This window comes from Macrotis lagotis, chromosome 1, assembly GCF_037893015.1.
Source record: "Macrotis lagotis isolate mMagLag1 chromosome 1, bilby.v1.9.chrom.fasta, whole genome shotgun sequence".
NCBI classification, from domain to species: domain Eukaryota; kingdom Metazoa; phylum Chordata; class Mammalia; order Peramelemorphia; family Peramelidae; genus Macrotis; species Macrotis lagotis.
The window spans coordinates 172,492,547-172,511,539 of NC_133658.1; positions in this window are offsets into that span (position 1 = coordinate 172,492,547).

Here is an 18,993-nt window from a genome sequence, read left to right on the forward strand (position 1 = left end):
TGCCATGCTGTTTTTATAACCATCCACTCTTCTTTCTACTTCTATACCCTCCAGACTACTTGATTTTGATAGTTGTCAGTCAGTTCTCCCTTATATCTGTTTTTTTTTAGTTTCAGAACAATAATTAAATCAATACTGACATTTTCAATGGAAAGGGCATAACAATCAGCTTGACCTATCAACAATCAAGTTGATTATAGTTCCACTGACCATAACTGACTTTCCAAACCAAAATATCTTTACTTGGACATTATTTCCCTATGCATACTGTCTTCTCCATGTTAATGAAGACTCCTCAGATACTATTTTGAATATAGTATATATATATATATATATTTTATCCAACATTTAGTTTGGGTATAATACATTTTTTAATTTATTCAATTAATGCAAGATGGTCAATAGCTCTGGAAACTGCTGTTTAAGTTTTAGAAAACTTAAACTTTCTATTCAAAGCTTGGAAAGAATTTTAAGACAATCTAGTCATTTTGCATTTTACATTTTGCCAAGAGGTAATTAAGACCAGGAGAGCCCAAGCAACTCATTCAAGGTCATATAGATAGTAAGAAGCAAATGCAGAATTTGAATCTAAGTCCTCTGACTTCAAACTCAAACTAAGTCAACCTTCCTTTTGTAAATACATTCAATCCTCCATTATTCAAAAATCTCTTTATTCTATTTATAGAACATTCAGGTTGCTTTTTTCTTTTCACTCCTTGTCTAACCACTTGTTATGCAATTCATTTCTAATTAGTAACCTTAAAGGGGAAAATAAAGCAAGGAAGAATTACACTGGGGCAAAAATAAGCTTGAAACAAATGACTAAAAAGTTTTGGCACATAATGGTATAATAGAAATTATTTGTTCAGTAATTCAGTCATGTCTGACTCTTCGTGATCCCCATGGCCATAGCATGCCAAGTTTTTCTATTCTCCATTATCTTTTAAAGAGTATCCAAGTTCATGTTCATTGCTTCCATGATACTATCTATTTCATCATATGCACTCCTGTTTTCTTTTGTCTTCTATATTTCCTAGCACTAGAATCTTTTCCAATGAGTTATATATTTTAATTATGTGGTCAAAATATTTCAACTTCAGAAATAGGAAGAATATTGGATATCTTTAATAAATGACCCATTTGTGGCCATCATAAAAAAAGAGTTGCTCTAGATATTTGTGTACTTTTGGATCTTTTCCCATTCTTTGATCACTTGGTGGGGGTAATAGATAAAAGAGAAGTATTTCTGTGTTAAAAAGAAATGATTTAGTAATTTGGAGGGCATAGTTCTAAAATGCTTTCCTGTATAACTGGGACAATTCACAGGTTTTTCAACAGGAAGGAAGGAGGAAAAGCACCTATATGCCTGACATTAGGCAAGATACTTTACAAATATCATCGGATTTGATTTTCACAATAACCCTGGTATGTAAATATTATTATTATTCCCATTTAGAATTGAGGAAATCAAAGTGAAAAGAGGTTAAATGACTTGCGTAGAGTCACACAGCTTATAAGTGTATGAGGTCAGATATGAACTTTACTTTTTCTGATTCCAAGGCTAGTGCTCTATTGACTGTACTACCTAGCTGCCTCTAGTGTACATTGGTAAATTTACAAATTAATTTCCTTCCTCTGCAACGACTGTACAGTGAAATGAACAGAATCAGAACCAAAATAACAAAACTGTAAAAATGTACCACTTCAAAAGACTGAAGAACTCCTATTACTACTAGAATTAATGGCAGAATTCTGACAAAGTATTGATAGACTTGGTGCAGATTGAGGCATTTATTTTTTTAACCACGGCCAATGTGTGAATTTGTTTTATTCAACTATGCTATTTGTTACAAATATTTTCTTTTCTTTACAATTCAGTGCTGGGGGTGGCATGATAGGGTGATTGGAAGGGAAAGAAAAATATATTTTTATTCACTTAAAAATTAAGTAAAATAAAGGCTATTGGGTATGATGCACTTCTGCAGGAGAAAAAGAAATACTATCCATGTTTTGATGTAAAAATATGCAGAATGAGACAAAATTTTAGAAAAGGACAATGAGGGAATAGGTTTTGCTTGTTTGTAAATATTTGATATTAGGATTTTCTTCTTTTTTCTAGTGAAAGGAAAAAGTCTTGTAAATTGAAAAACATACAATTTATGTTAAAACAAAACTAAAATGAAAGAATAGCTTTGGCTTTATAAAGAAATCAATATCCTTTGAGCCTCATGAAATGGGAAATCCTAACAGTTTGTTCCCTACTTCCCAAGATTTTTGCAAGGATAAAGAGATGACATACTTTGTAGCTGTGAAATATCCTGTGATACTTTTCCCCTTGCCAATTCTTTTCTCCATTTAAGTAGATGATGAAAGATTTAGCACAATATGTGTTAATTCTACATAACACTTTTTCATCTGATTTGATGCTGAAACTCCTATATGTGTTGGTTTTCCCTATGCTTTTCTATTTGTATCCCCAATACTCAGCACAGTGCTTTTTACATGGTAAACTTTTTACATTTATTCAAAAAAACGAGGAAGAAGGTAATTTTCAGCTTGGAAAATTACCCTATGAGACACGAGGACTTATTTACATTTCTGGCCCTTTTGTGTGACTTTGGACAAAACACTTGACTTCTTTGAGTCTCACTTTACTTTTAGTTTTCAAATATTTCAATTCTATAGTTTTTCCACACTTAAAATGACATCTTAAATAAATGTATACATACATGCCTCTTCCCACCCCCACCCCCAACTCCACAGAAAATCCTAAGGTATTTCAGATAATTACATCTCAGCGGTGGCTAAATATGACTAAACACTCATTGTATAGTGTAATTCAGGTCTTCTTTTGCAAATATATAAGGAAAGACTGGATCAGATAGCATGAGTTAATAGGGTGTCAGTAGTACCAGTGTTGCAAATACTAGTCTAAGCCTGGCTACATTTCCTTTGATGCTATGATATCTATGATATCATTTTCACATATTCTAGTTTCCTTACTACAATCACTAGCATTGGCCTGGGTGCCATATAGAGATGGCAATCAAGCAATCAATGTAAAGATTCTGCTTTCCAAAAATGCCAAGTTAAAAAGTCCTCTGATGGAAGAAAAGACTTGTTGGCACTGGCCTTGGTCCTGAAGGTGAATTCCATTTGATGTCAAGCAATTCAGTTCATCAATTAAACCCAAACAGTGCAGGTTAAATGTGGAACAAAAGCAAATGAGAGGAGTTAGAATTATTGAGCTTCTTATAACACTGCAAGAAAGAATATTGCCTTCCTGGAACAGAGGTATCTACATTTTTAAAAATGAGATAGACTTAAATCACAGCACAATGGAAAGAACTTTGGATGGAATCAGACTTGGATTCAAATCTTGGCTCTGACACTTACTATCTGTGAGATCTTAGGTAAGTGATTTAGAATATATATATCTTAGTTTCCTCACATATAAAATTAGGGAATTGATCTAGATAATTCATAAAATATATTTTAGAGGCAGTTAATGGTTCAGTGGAAAGAGTGAAAGACCTGAAATCAGGAAGACTGAATTTTAAATCCTTTCTCAGTTATACACCAGACATATAACCTGGGAAAATCACCCAACATTTCTCTCATTTATATTTTCACAATCTGAAAAATGAGTACTTACTTAAGTGGGTTATTAAGAGGATGAAATGAGATAACACATGTGAAATGATTTATAAATGTTTTCAGTAAGTTACCTTTTAGTTTTCAATATATAATCTCTTTGATATGACATCTTTGTTGAAGCAATTTTCCAATCCTATCCACTGATTATTCTCTCTGTATAAAACTGGCTTTGAAATATCTATATTCAGATTATTGTCTTTGCTTTCTGACATTGATGATGATCTTTCTTAAATCTGGTGAAAATTTTTTATTAACCATTCTAATTCCTTCAATGTGCTTACCATCTAGTCATGTTTTCTGGGTTCTGTCCCTGAACTACCCTCTGGCTTGGACAAATTCTAGCTATCCCTCAAACCCTTATTTGTCCCCTAGCCTTCTATGTTTTAACAACAGGCCTGTACAACTTGTTAACTGACTTTTCACCAGGTGATTTCTGAGAGCATTGCTTCAATTGTGCCCTCAGATTAGACGGCTCCATTTCTTCAGAGAAGAGAGGAAATGGAAAATATGGAAAGTGGAAATTATTTCTTAAAGGAAGAAAACTCATCAATTCACTATTTCTTTAAGTTTTGATGATTTCAGGTAAGAGTTCTCACACACACAGCAGGTGCTGTTTGACATTTTCATCTCTAATGCGGCAAAGAGATTAGCACTTGTGGGTATTGATTTAAACTAGGATTTATACCGTGTCTGTCATTTTTATGGAAAGCACAATAAAAGAGATTAGAAAGAAATTGCCAAGCTGCCCAGTGTTAATCAATTGTACATTGCTTTGACTAGGAATCTGCAGTTTTACCAGGCAGAAAGTTAACACCCAGGATAAGCAACAGGAAATGAGATTTCACATCAGGGCTTCATGACCAGGTAAAATCACACCAAATAACAACATGTTGGTTACAATTTGGTATTGTCCTTTCCTCTCACCCTGGGGAATTCTCTCCGTCTGTTAAATCTAGGATTAAGATGCAAAGCCCCTGCTAAAAGATATGACATCACAAGAGTTTAGAGTAAGCCATGGATTTCATGTCAAAAGACATATTGGCCCTGCCTTTTATTACCTATGTCACATAGGGAAAGTCACAAGTTCTCTAGACCTCAGTTTCTTGAACTGTAGAATGAAAAGATTGACAAGATGATTTCTAAGGCTACTTTAAGTTCTAAATCTAAAGTCCTATATTTGAATAAAACAATGAGAATCCTTTGAGGAAGGACTAATTATTGGTAGAAATTTGGGGGAGGGTGATTTTTTAGAATGGAAGTAGAACATCTGACTTGTACTCTCAATTTAATTGACAAAAGGGAACAATTAGTATAAGACTCAAGAGAGTTAGTCTTTCTGAAAGTAAGTACAAAAAAGATGGCATGCAATATTAAAAAAAGAAAAACTAAAGAGGAGGGGAATGTAAAAGAAGAAAATTTCAGTAAGACTAAAACTTTAAATTATTTAAATCCAACTCATAGTTGGATTTAGTTTAATATTCTCTCATAAAGAAATACACATCAACAATTTTGAGTAGATTTTTTTTTGTTTTTGCAAAGCAATGAGGTTAAGTGTCTTGCCCAAGGTCATAAAATTGGTAAGTATCAAGTGTCTGAGACCAGTTTTGAACTAGGTCCTCCAGCTGTCCCCAAATAGACTGAGTAAATACTGCTGCTTTCAGTAAAACCTAGCCATTTCAGATCATTTCCTCTAGGTGAAACTTTTTTTTTTAGGTTTTTGGCAAGGCAAATGGGGTTAAGTGGCTTGCCCAAGGCCACACAGCTTGGTAATTATTAAGTGTCTGAGACCGGATTTGAACCCAGGTACTCCTGACTCCAAGGCCAGTGCTTTGTCCACTACGGCACCTAGCTGCCCCTAGGTGAAACTTTTTAGAGTTAAAAGTCATATCTACTTTTAGCAAGATATACAGAATAGTAGATGAGGTAAGTAAGGAAGTAAGGAAGAAGAGTAAAGTAACTTGCCCATAATAATATAACTAGTATAGAGTCTGGATTAAATCCAGCTCATTTTCTTGAGTCCAGGCTCAGCGCTCTCTACATCAGGCTATATTCTCTCTGTTCACGTGACTGTGAGAGTATATGTGTGTGTGTGTGTGTGTGTGTGTGAGACAGAGAGACAGAGACAGACAAACAGAGACAGAGAGGAGAGAGAGAGAGAGAGAGAGAGAGAGAGAGAGAGAGAGAGAGATGGAGAGAGAGCAAGAGAGCATTTAAATGTCATATAGCCCAACTCTTACCGTAACAGTAATGTATGTTTAAAGCATCCTTGATTAATGATAAGCTAATCTCCTAATACTTCTCAAAAAAGACAATTCCATTTTGGACATTTTGGAAGTTTATCCTTAAATAAATCTGGCTCTCTTTAACTTACACCTATAGTTTTTAGTTTCACCCTCTGTAGTAAAGAAAAATATGTATCATGTTTTTTTTTTAACAATACTAGAAAAATTTGAAGACGGTGATCATGATTTGTTATATTCCCAACTCCCACCCCTCACCATGGGTTTTCTCTTCTATGTATTATTGTCTTGCAATGAAGCAAAAAAATATTTAGAGAAAAGTTTTGCAGCAAGCCTGGCATTAGACCCTATAAAACATGCTATACAAATAATCCAAGAACATTCATAGATAAAATCAGAAGAATCACAACAAACAGACATGACATAGAACAAATTTGTTAGAACTTCCATTGCAATAAATTTAGGCTAGATATTTGATTTCATTGAAATAATTAATCCAGTTAGGAAACTCATGTGAATATAGACCAGCACCTGCTCTATAACTTAAGACTTTAGTTGTTGGGAGCACACAGCCAATATGTAGTAGTAGCAAGTCTTGAACCCAGATCTTTTTTGACTGCAAGGGAAACTATAATCATTATGTAATGTTATCTGTAAAATAACAATTCACACAAATATTTTATTTGTTTTCCAATTATATATACAATAATGGTTTCTACCTATCATTTTTGTAAGATTTTGAATTTTGCACTTTTTCCCCCCACCCTCCTTTCTCTCCCCCACCCTAATCTTTACATCATTTCCAGGCTATACATTGATCAAAATTGAATGTTTTGAGAGAGAAATCTTATCCTTGAGGAGAAAATAAAACATTAGAGATAGGAAAATTATGTATTACGTAAGATACTTTTTTTAAATTGGAGATTAATGAACTTTGGTCTTTGTTTAAATTCCACAGTTCTTTGTCTGGACACAGATGGTATTATCCATTTCAGGTACTCTCAAATTGTTCCTGATTGTTACATTGATGAAATGAGCAAGTCCATTAAGGTTGACATCACCCCCATGTTGCTTTTAGGGTGTATAATGTTCTTCTGGCTGTGCTCCTCTCACCTAGCATCAGTTCATGCAAATCTTTCCAGACTTTTCTTAAATACCATCCTTCTTGGTTTCTAATAGAACAATAGTGTTCCATAACAAATATATACCAAAATTTGTTCAGCCATTCCCCAATTGATGGACATTCACTCTATTTCCAATTCTTTGCTACCACAAATAGAACTGCTATGAATATTTTTGTACAAGTGATGTTTCTACCCTTTAGTATGATCTCTTTAGGGTATAGACCCAGTAGTGGTATTATTGAATCAAAGGGTATGCACATTTTAATTGCCTTTTGGGCAATTATTCTGGATTGCTCTACAGAAAGGTTAGATGAGTTCACCAACAATGTATTACTGTCCCAGATTTTCCACATCTCATCCAACATTGAACATTGTCCTTTCTGGTCATATTGGCCAATCTGATAGGTGTAAGATGGTACCTCAGAGCTGCTTTAATTTACATTAATCAGTAGTGATTTAGAGAAATTTTTCATATGACTATGAATAACTTTGATTTCCTCATCTGTCAATTGCCTTTGCATATCCTTTGACCGTTTGTCATTTGGGGAATGGCTTGCTTCTTTTTTTTTTTTTTATAAATTTGACTCAGTTCTCTTTATATTCTGGAAATGAGTTCTTTGTCAGAAATACTAGTTGTAAAAATTGTTTCCCAATTTATTACATTTCTTTTGATCTTGGTTACAACGTTTTTGTTTGTGCAAAAGCTTTTCAATTTAATGTAAACAAAATTATCTAGTTTGTTTTTAATGATGTTCTCCTTCTCTTCCATGGTCATAAACTGCTTCCCTTTCCATAGATCTGACAGAGAGACTATTCCTTAGTCTCCTAGTTTGCTTATAATATTGCTTTTATGTCTAAATCCTGTACCCATTTTGATCTTATCTTGGTATAGGGTGTGAGATGTTGATCTAATCCAAGTTTCTGCCATATTAATTTCCAATTTTCCCCAACAGTTTTTTTTAATCAAAGAGTTCTCATCCCAGAAGCTGGACTCTGGGTTTTTCAAAGAGCAGATTACTGTAATTGTTTCCTGCTGTCTCTTTTGTACCCAATCTATTCCACTGATCCACCCCTCTGTTTCTTAGCCAATACCAAATAGTCTTGATGACTGATGTTTTATAATTTTAGATCTGGTAGGCCTCAGCCACCTTCTTTTGCATCTTTTTTTCCATTAAATCCCTGGATATTCTTGACTTTTTGTTTCTCCATGTGAATTTAGTTATAATTTTTTTCTAGTTCATTAAGCAAATTTTTCGGAGTTTGATGGGTAAACACTAAATAGTTTAATTTAGATAGAATTGTCATTTTTATTATATTAGCCTGGCCTATCCATGAGCAGTTGATATTTGCCCAGTTATTTAAATATGATTTTATTTGAGGGAAAAGTGTTTTATAGTTGTTTTCAAAGAGTTTCTGAGTATGCCTTGGCAGGTAGACTCCCAAGTATTTTATATTATCTAAAGTTACTTTAAATGGAATTTCTCTTTCTAGCTCTTACTGACATATATTGCTAGTAATATATAGAAATGCTGAGGATTTATGTGGATTTATTTTATATCCTGCAACTTTGTTAAAGCTGCTAATTGCTTCTAGTAGTTTTTTAGATGATTTTTTAGGATTCTCTGGGTATATCATCAAACCATCTTCAAAGAGTAGAATTTTGTTTCTTCCTTCCCAATTCTAATTCTTTCTATTTTTTTCCTTCTCTTATTGCTGAAGCTGACATTTCTAGCCCAATACTGAATAGTAGTGGTGATAATGGGCATCCTTATTTCACCCTTTATCTTATTGGGAATGCCTCTAGCTTATTCCCATTCCATATAATGCTTGTTGGTGGTTTCAGATTCCTATGTTTTCTGTTGTTTTTAGTGGGAATGGTGCTGTATTTGGTCAAAGACTTTTTCAGTTATTGAGCTAATCATGCGATTTCTGTTAGGCTTGTTATACTAACAGTTTTCCTAATATTGAACCAATCCTGCATTCCTGTGATAAATCCTGCTTGATCATAAGGTATTATCCTAGTGATAACTTGCTATAATCACTTTGTTAAGATTTTATTTAAGATTTTTGCATCCATATTCATTAGGAAAATTGGTCTATAATTTTCTTTCTCTGTTTTGACTCTTCCTGATTTAGGTGACAGCACCATAATGGTGTCATAGAAGGAGTTAGGCAGAGTTCCATCTTCACCTATTTTCCCAAAGAGTTTTTATATAGAATTAGAATGAATTGTTCCTTAAAATTTTGATAGAATCCACTTGTGAGTCCATCTGGCTCTGGAGATTTTTTCTTAAGGGGTTCAATGATAGTTTGTTGAATTTCTTTTTTCTGAGATAAGGTTATTTAGATTTTTAATCTCTTCTTCATTTAAACTGGGCAACTTATATTTTTGTAAATATTCATACATTTCACTTAGATTATCAAATTTATTGCCCTACAGTTGGGCAAAATAATTCTAAATTATTATTTTAATTTCCTTCTCATTGGTGGTGACTTCATCTTTTTCAATTATGGTAGTTTGGTTTTCTTCTTTCTTTTTCCTAATCAAATTAATCAAAGGTTTGTCAGTTTTATTGGTTTTTTCATAAAACCAACTCTTGGTTTTATTTATTGGTCCAATAGTTTTCTTGCTTTAGAATATATTAATTTCTCCTTTAATTTTAAGAATTTCTAATTTGGTATTTTATTGGAGTTTTTAAATTTGTTCTTTCTCTAATTTTTAGTTGCATGCTTAATTCATTCATTTCCTCTTTCTCTAATTTATTTAAGTAAGTAGTTAAAGATATCATATATCCTCTAATAACTGCCTTGGCTGTATCCCATAAGTTTTGGTATGTTGTCTCATTATTGTCATTATCTATGATGAAATCATTAGTTCTATCTACAATTTGTTGTTTGATCCACTCATTCTTTAAAATGAGGTTATTTAGTTTCCAATTAGTTTTAGGTTTGTCTCTCTATGGTCTATTATTGTATGTGATTTTTATTGCATTAAGATCTGAGAAGGAAGTATTCAGTATTTCTGCCTTTCTGCATTTGATTCTATGCCCTAGCACATGGTCAATTTTTTATGTAAGTGCCATGTACTGCAGAAAAACAATAATATATTCCTTTCTATCCCCATTCAATTTTCTCCAACAGTCTATCATGTCTAGGTTTTCTAACATTCTATTTACCTCCTTACCTTCCTTCTTGTTTATTTTATGGTTAGATTTATCTAAATCTGAGAGAGGGAGGTTAAGATCTCCCACCAGTATAGTTTTGCTGTCTATGTCTTTCTGTAACTCCTTCAGTTTCTCCTTTAATAATTTGGATGCTATACCCTTTGGTGCATACATATTTAGTATTAAAATTGCTTCATTGTCTATGGTATCTTTTAAGAGGGTATAATTTTCTTCCTTATCTCTTTTAATGAGATCTATGTTAGCAGTTGCTTTGCCTGAGATGAGGATTGCTACCCCTGGCCTTTTCAATTTGGCTGAAGCAAAATATATTGTGCTCCAACATTTTACCATTACTCTATATGTATCTGTCTGCTTCAAATTGGCTTCTGTAAGCAGCATATTATAAGATTTTGGTTTTTAATCCACTTTGCTATTTGCTTATGTTTTATGGGAGAGCTCATCCCATTTAAAGTTATAATTACTAACTCTTTATTACCATCCATGCTATCTTCCCTCTCTTTGCATTTTCACCTTTTTTTACTTTATCCATATTCCCTAGTATTTTTCTTCTGAATACCACCTCCTTCAGTGTATTTTCCCCTTATATCCAGTCCCTTCCTCTATCTTTCCCCTTTCCCTTTGCCCTTTATTCCTTCCTTCCCTTCCTTCTGCTAGTTACTCTTTTCTTTCCCCCTCCACTTTCCTCTTTTTTCCTTCCCCCTCCACTTTCCTCTTTTAATATCTGAAAGGTAAGATAAGTTTCTTAACTGAGTGTGTGTGTATGGTAATCCTTCTTTGAGTCAAATCTGATGAGAGTAAGATTCACATGGTTCTCACCTCCTCACTTCTTTCCCTCTATTGCAACAGGTCCTTTTTACTTCTTCATCTAATGTGATTTACCCCCATTCAATCTTCTCTATCCATCACTTTACTGTTTCCCCTTTTAAGGAGATACTGTTTTTAAAAAGTTCTATCCGAGTGATGGATAAGACATGAGTGTCCATTACTTTTGCCTAAGCATATTCTCATTAATAGAATTATAATTCTCAAGAGTTATGAGAATTTTTCTCCCAGGTAGGGATATAGCCAGTTTCATCTTAATGGATAGCAGTTTTTTTTTCTTTTCCCTTTTTTATCTTTCATGTGTCTCTTGAGTCTCCTGTTTGAAGTCCAAATTTTCTATTTAGCTCTGATCTTTTTGTCAGGAAAAGTTGGAAGTCTCCTATTTTGTTAAATGTCCATCTTTTCCCCTGTAAAGGAGTATAGATAATCTCCTTATTATTCATTCAGTACTGAGAGAGATCTACTGTCCACACCTGAGCCTGGGGGTGGTGGTGGGGGGAGTTGCTAGTGTATTTGTTTTGGGAAGAGACCCTTTCTCCCTCAGGGATGGGGGAGGGGATCCAACTGGAAAATGGGGACTCCACTGAAAATATGGGGCCTGCGGCCCTGTTCTTCTAGACCAGTGCAGCTGAGTGGATTGATATCTAGCCCCTGTGCTAGGACTCTTCCTCCAACCTCACTGGAGCTCTCCTTCCCACTCACAAAGTCAAAACTTCTGAGGCTATTCTCAGATTAGACCCAGGCCTCACTCCATGGTCCATGCCCTGTTTTTTGCTCTCTGCTCCCAGCTTATCCATATTCCCTTGAGACAGACCTGGTTGGTAGATGTTTTTCCTCCTTTGCTCTTCTCTTGATTTTGTGGATATGAATTTTGTGAAGAAGCTTGATTGACATTAGTTCTGAGGGAAAGACAGGAGACCATAGCACAGTGCCTGACCTCTCCACCATCTTGGCTGAAAGTAGAATTGCTTTCCAATTCACACTTAATGCAGAAAAGCACCATGTTGAGACTCTTTATGTAAAGAAATTTAAAAAACCACATATAATGGTGCATAGTAAGAAGATAGGAAGAACAATTGTACTTGACAAAATATATATAGAAGAAATCTGTATTGGAGGACAGCATAATTTTAAGGTCTCTCAGGGATCAGTTTTCATCAATTTAAGAAAGAAAAGAATGTCAAAAAGCATAGAAAAGATCACAGATTATGTTACTGAAAAAGTGATTGAGACTCAATCACTTTTTCAGTAACATCATCTGTGTGTGTGTATATATATATATATATATATATATATATATATATATATATATATTTCTTTTTTCTTATCTCTGTGAAATTTTTGAGTGATCTCTATAAATGTCATGAGTGACCTTGATGAAAATTATAATGTAAGGTGGGATTTAGTTAGTTGTCCAAAGCAGGTCATACCTTTAAAGTAATTCAATGAACTGAGAGATTCAAAGAAGATGACAGCTTTCTATAAATATTGTTTGTCAATTAAAAAATACATGTAAATTGTCAAAGCAAAGCTTTAATCTATCAATGATGATAATTTACACCCAAGTAATAGTGTAAAATAGATTATTAAGACATGAGTGATCAGAAGAGATGAGAAACAGGGAGGAGCTGTTTGTTGTACTTGTATTCATGAAATATGGATGAAAGAACTTCAGGCTTCAAAAAAACCCATAAAAAACTTTCTAGTTATTATTTTTGTTCATAAGTACTTAAAGAGTATTGAGTTGCATTTTTTTAAAATCACTGGAAGTGTTAAAAAGCAAACTGAACGATCAGGTTGTAAATGTTACTGAGTCCTATGAGAATACTACTTAGGTGACTTCCAACTCAATCACCTTAACACTTGGGGAATCTAAGTAATTTAGCAGTCCATTTTAGTCATGAGGATCAAATGTAAATTTAAAGCATCTATCACAAATTTTAGGATGCTTTAGTGTAATGGAAAGAGGGATGGGCTTAGCCACATGAGATCTGAGTTCAAATTTCATCTTTACATTTAGTATTTGGGTGACATTGAGAAAGGCATGTTAACCTAGTGAGCCTCAGTTTCCTCATTTGCAAATATAGACAATAATGCCTATAGGTCCAATGAGTTTATATATATAAATATGTTGCAAACTTTAGAATACTATATAAAATCATGATTACATTACCATTATCACTACTAACATCATCATTATTATCCTTATAATTATTATCTGGGTTCAGATTCTAATCTTTGATGTTGTATGACCCTGGGTAAATAATTTAGCATCTTAAGTCCCTAGAGAACTTTCTAAGACTCTAAGTAAAAACTTACATTGTTTGAGAGATTTCTTCATGCATGAGTTTTCTGATCTATGAAATCACAGGCCTGGTCCCAGTCTTTATTATTCTGGTATTACAAATTCTGTCATTCATTCATTCTTCCGAAGTTCCTTTGTACATGTACTTTCTGTTGTCTAATTCATGTTCTATAATAAGGTTGGCTCATTTCCTTTTATCCTTAATCTAGTGAAACTATGTCATCTTTCCCCCATTCAATGCCACTAACAAATTCTATGAGTTGGCATTTAGTTAAGTTATACTTACTACTGGGATAAAGACAATGCATAGCTTTTCAGAAAGAAAAGTGATAAAGGGAATGGAGGATTCAGTTCCTGTGAGGTGATTAAGTGTCTACCCCTTTAGGCAGAGATAATTGTGGTCTAAAATATGAGAAAGGGGCAAAGATCTCAGAGGGCAGGGAACTACTATATTTAATAAATTATTAGGGTATAGAAATAAGTATACTTGGATGATATCAATGAAGACACTGAAGAGTCAAGGTCTGATATCACAGGGTTATTGTTAACATGACATCAGCTAATAATATATAAAGTACTTTGGAAATCTTAACGTACATTATACACATTTGTTACTACTATTATTAGTCAAGGCAGATTATGAAGAAAAAACTGAGAAACTGACAATGGAAAACAAAGAAAATTTCTGTCTAATCCAGTTATCTGAAAGTAGGTAGCTGATGAATATATTAAGTTAATTGATCACTTATATTTTACAGAGCTAAGCTTTATACACAGACATTGATAAGTAATTATACAATCAAAGGAAAAGATAGTAGCAAAGACAGTTGTAATATTACTAGGGTTATTTCTAACCAGTTAGACCAAACCAAAAAATCCATCTCAGCCAGGTGATTAGATTTTTCAAAGACTGGTTCTTCCTATGACTTTGTAATTTCTTTACTTTCTTGCAGCTCAGTTATTAAATTTCTCAGTTGTCCTAGGTTCCTAAACTGATTTTTGCTCTATTTTGAATTCAAAGAAAAGTCTGATTCAACAACTTATTCATCACACAGTAATGAATAATAAACATTTCTATGCCTTGCATTCATGATTGATTTATCCCCAGATTTAAACTATAAAATGAACCTAGGACCCCAGGTGAATGAGAAAATTCAGAGTATGAATTACTTTCATTTTAAAAAACAGCGGTAAGCTGATTTAATTAGAGATAATGGATAGGTTTTACTGGAATTACTAGGTTGCACAGTGGATAGAACACTAGGCCTGGAGTCAGGAAGATTCATCTTCATGGATTCAAAACTGGCCTCAGACACTTACTAGGTATATGACTGAGCAAATCACTTAATTCTGTTTTCTCAAAGGTAAAATGAGACAGAAGGAAATGACAAATCACTTCAGTATATTTCCCACAAACCCTAAACAAATACAAATGGAGTCATAAAGAGATGGATATGACTGGAAAATGATTCAACAACATAGATGTAGTCAATATAGTTCAGGATAACATAGTGTTAGTCTCAAAGTTAAAAAAACTTGACTTCAAATCCTATCTCAGATGTGTTAAGATAAATTGCCCTAGCCTAGTTATTTAACTGCAATGTGCCTCAGTTCCCTCATTTATAAAATGGGGATACTAATAGCAATTTTCTCACTAGGTTATCATAATGCTAAAATTTAGTCAATATTTGTAAAGTGCTTTTAAAATCCTAAAGTATATATTAGTCATTAACATCCTAATTAATATCCTGAAAGATTTGACACATTTGTAGTAGTATTGTATTATTATTATTATTATTATTATTATTTTAATTTAAGGCAATAGGGTTAAGTGACTTGTCCAAGGTTACACAGCTAGGCAATTATTAAGTGTCTGATGCTAGATTTGAACTGAGGTCCTCCTGACTCCATGGCCAGTACTCTATCCACTGCATCACCTAGCAGCCCCCATTTGTATTATTATTGCCATACAATAATAAAATACTCATTAACAAAAGTCAAATCTGTCTGGAACTTCAATTCAGAATTTGGGTTCCCTCATACTTTTCTGTGATACATTAAAAAGGTGGGGTAGAGAATTTTTTCATTGGGATAGGGAACTCCTAGGGAGGCAAATCTCTCTGCCAATGCAGGTTAATGCCTTTTTTGTTATTTGAGATCTAGGATATTGAAAAGTTATGTAATAGTCAAATTATTGTATTTGTCAAATTAATGTCAGTCAAGATTGAACCCACATCTTTTTGACTTCAAAGTTCTTCCATGCTATCTTTTCTCCATCATGAGGAAGAACTTATAAATTGTTAGGCTACCAGGAGTTGGGTTCTCTCCCTCCTGTCCTCTAACCTAGATTTTCTGAACTCCCAAGGGATCAGTGAAAAAACTTCAGGGAGCTTATGAACCTGAATGGGAGAAAAAATGCACTATTTTCTTTGATCTTTTGTTTCCTTGGTAATATAAAATATTTTATTTTATACATTTTAAAAATAATTCGGAGAAGTGGTACATAGATTTCATTATTATACAGAAAACCCCCTTATATTCTAATTCAATCTTCTTATTTTATAGAAGAGGAAATTAGGGCACAAAGAGAATAAATGATTTTTCCAAAGTAACATAGGTAGCTAGCAACTGAGGTAGAATTCTAACTCAACTTTTAAAATCCAAATCTACTGAACTCACACAATGCCTCTTTTGTATTTATCTTACCTCTTATCTTGGATTAGAACTCTAGAAAGTAGGGTATATGAAGAAAATATGAGAACTAAGGAAGGTAAGAAAGCCCTTCAGTTCATTTACAGTTGCTATTGCCTCTACTCTTTTCCTCCTTGCTGTGTTCAGGGTGGGTTGAATTAGATTAGCAGTGACTCCCTCCTGTTCATCCCTAAGCAAGAAGGCAGATGGTAGGGCAGACATTCTTATTGTGCTCCCTATATGTTCCTTCCTTCTCCTGATTCCTCCACTCCTACCATACTATCAACATAGACCTACTTTAGGCTCCTTGTTGCCGACTTGGGCTCTTTTCTTCCCCCATCCCTGAGAGAACAAGGGAGGTACATGATAGACTGGGAGGAGGGACAATAATGAGAGCTTGAGAGGAGACATAAGCTGGTTCTGAAACAGTAGCAGTAGCAAACAAATGTGGAAAAATAGAAAAGACTGCTTTCTCAAAGCTACTACCTTGTTTAATCACACTCATGCCTATGCCTCACCCTCATGGGGTTGATTCATAGCATATTAGGAAGGTTATCTAGTACTAAGAAAGTGAACCTTCCCAGCAGATGCTTCCTCCCTTACCTGTAGCAAGTACCCTACAGACCTGTGACCCACCATCTCTTTTTGTCTGATTTCAGAAATAAAAAAAAAAATAATACTAGTTGAATTTCAACTCAGGCCTTTTTGACACCAAACCTGGTGCTCTATCCACTGTTGCCACTTTATAACCAAATAAATACTCATATATTTGGGTGGGGAGGTGCTAATTATTTTTACTGGTATAGGTTTGCAATTTTCAAGTTTGGAGACCATAATATTAACCTATGAGTTCCATAAAGGACAGGAGCCACTTAGTTATTGCCATAGTCAGAGAAGTTAGAAATGAAAGGTGCCTTAGAGATCATTTTGTATAGAGGGGTCAAATATATAATCCATCACCCACAACATTCCTGAGTATAGCTGAACCAGTCAAATGGGACTGTTTAATGGGAAATGTTTAAATAAATAAATAAATAAAATAAATGTCGAAATAATATTTAAATTATTTTTAAGTTGTTTAAATGTTTAATAATATACTAAGGTTTTAAAAAATGTTTAAAAACAAAAAATAAATTTAAAAGATTAAGTAAATAAATGAATTAGAATATACATGGTTAATATGTGATTTTCCTAAGCTAATTTATGACCCACAGTAGTCTTTACTAGCCCCTGTTTATATTTATTTGACAAAATTGAGCTAATCCAAAATCTTCTTTTTTTACTTATGGGGACACTAATGCCTCTCCTCTTTTTTTTCATATTCCACAGTTACCTATCACAATATCATGTCTATATCACATGCTGAAAAAAATGGAATGTATTCATTTAATTCATGAAGCATATATATCAAGAATAGAATAGGTTGGCACCAAACTTTGATAGCCCTAATATTGGCACTGAGGCAAGGGTACAAATGACAGAAAGTTTCTCTTCCTTGTACATGCTGGGTTCTAATTTTGTCTTTTCCTTCATCTTGCCCTGGGGAACAATGAGCTCCTATATGTAATGGAAAAACCTAAGGAATTGAGGCTTTACATGACATTGGGCTGTTAATGCATCCAAACCAAACCAATGCTATATTTTGAAGTGCCAATTTGCTGGTAATAGATTCCTTATTACTTTCTCTCTGTGTAATGCAGTCAAATCAAGGACCAAGTTAACCGAGGGAGATTTCCAGACTTCGACAGTTAGTAAAAATGAAAATGTACCATATGCTACTTTGTCAGCTAAGTCAGCAATCAACCTTAGTAGAGTCTGATGGAAGAAAATTGGGTTGGGAGTTGGGAGATGTCATTTCTGGGTCCAACTTCAGTAGTACCAATTCGTGTAAAAATCAAAACAAGTATCTACATAACCATTCAATCAACCCTTCATTCAAGAAATATTTATTGGAGACCTACTATACAATCATAATGATGCAAACAGGTTAGGGATAGAAAAACAATGAAAACATAAGATTGGCTGTGCCATTTAAAGAAGTGACAAGACAAAATATACCCAAAAAAGATTATTATAGAATCATAGATTTGGAGCATGAAGGGCCTTTAAAGATCCAGTCTTAAAGTCCAATCTAATTTTACAGATGAGAAAACTAGGACCCATAGAAATGAATCCTAAAATTGAAGTCCAAAAAGACAAGGATTCAAATTCTGCCTCTAACATACCTTGTCTGGGTGAACTGAGCAAATGTATATATGCATATGTGTCAGCATATGGGGTGCTTTATAAACACAGATAATAGATTCACAGAGATAGAGCTAGAAGTGATCCCAGAGGTCACTTATTTCAACACTTCCATTTTATTGATGGGGACCAGTAATTACAGTGATCAAAACCAAGGGCTACAAGGGTTATATGTAATAGAATTAAGATTTACACCCAGACCTTCAGATCTTCAGACTTCAGAACGAAAGTTCTAGTGTTCTTTCTGTTGTGCCATTTTATTTTCATTTATTTCTGAAAAGTTGCATATAAATGTATTTTCAAAATTATATTTAAATGCATTAAAAGAATTGTCTATTGTTTGAAACTAGTGGTAAAATGCTAATCAGCCCCAAAGTCCAGGAGACCTGGGTTCAAGTATGACTCACTATACTGCCTATGTGATTTTGGAAAATTCACTAAGATTCTCATCCCATTCTCATTTCTTCCCAGGTAATACCTTTGTTTCTTCTCACAAGGATTTCTACCTTTTGAAAGAAACTAGCCTTAATATAAGAGACAGGATGACTTTTTTCAAAGGAATTTAAGCTTCAGTAAAGTCAGTAGGAAGAAAAAGATATTCTGTTGGTAGAGGAGAGGTTCCTATAGTCCCTCAAATCACAACAGTTTGACAAAGACCTCTAAATCCTTTATGTGCAGAGACCCATTCAGGAACATAAATTTTCTAACTTCTTTGTATTTTGCTT